Source organism: Aplysia californica, unplaced genomic scaffold, assembly GCF_000002075.1.
Source record: "Aplysia californica isolate F4 #8 unplaced genomic scaffold, AplCal3.0 scaffold00205, whole genome shotgun sequence".
Lineage (NCBI taxonomy): Eukaryota > Metazoa > Mollusca > Gastropoda > Aplysiida > Aplysiidae > Aplysia > Aplysia californica.
Genome location: NW_004797475.1, coordinates 972,024 through 972,905, shown reverse-complemented (window position 1 = coordinate 972,905; position 882 = coordinate 972,024). Strand labels below are relative to the sequence as shown.

Sequence of the window (882 nt, the reverse complement as noted above, 5' to 3'; positions counted from 1 at the left end):
TAAGAAGAAGAACGGTGATGATGATAATGATAATAATAATAATGATAATGATAATAATCTTATTATGATGGAGCTAAGCCTAGACGTTCAGAGGGTAAGAACGTATAGAGCTAAGCCCGTTTGTGAGGTCAGTATACTTTTTTTTACTCAGGTGCCCATAACATCTACAAAATTATGATTCAGTTATGAATTGACACAAAAGGTTACGTGGGCATATTTTCAAAGTTCGGAAACTACCTTTTTATTTTTCATTTTTGGTGGTTTTTCCTGTAAATCGAAGCTCTCGCATGTTTTCATACTACATTTAGCCATTTCATATTTTACTGGGGACTGCTTCTATTTCGGTTCGTGCTTCGTCGTGTGTGTGCGACACCTGCCTCTACTATTTTTTTAAATTAACTATTTCCAGATTTAGAAACTCGATATCTCACTCTGTTTGGATGTGTGCTTCGCAGTGTCGATGGATACTTCAGACCAAACTTAATTGTATTGAATTTTTCTAGATGCATTTGGTGTAGTCATGTCCCCAACACGTTGAGTACGTTTAGACCCACAAAATGTTTACTTCGTTGTATTGACGTTTTCAAAATTTGGCGCGTATTTGGTGCGTAGGTTTTTTTTATAGAGCAAGGATCTAGATCTATCTATCCTAGATGTATTTGGAGCTTAGAATTCAAGACTGATTTGGAGTAGTCAGCAAGAACAGAAGTGCCGTTTGTGCTTTGTGACTAAAGGGTCATGGGTTTGAGCCCTGCCGCCATGGGGCCGAAATTGTGTCCTTGGTAGAGGTTTGTTGTATGATTTTTCTTCATCGAAGTAGGAATGGGTACCCGGCTGTGGGCGGGAAAGATGTCTTGTAATAATGATGATGATGATAAATAA

General features: G+C 38.0%; 1 protein-coding gene across 1 annotated transcript in view; it reads left to right on the top strand.

Annotated features, from left to right (window-relative positions):
- Positions 1-882, top strand: part of LOC101859859 — a gene marked incomplete in the record, with an annotated part of 164,557 nt that overhangs the window by 51,567 nt on the left and 112,108 nt on the right.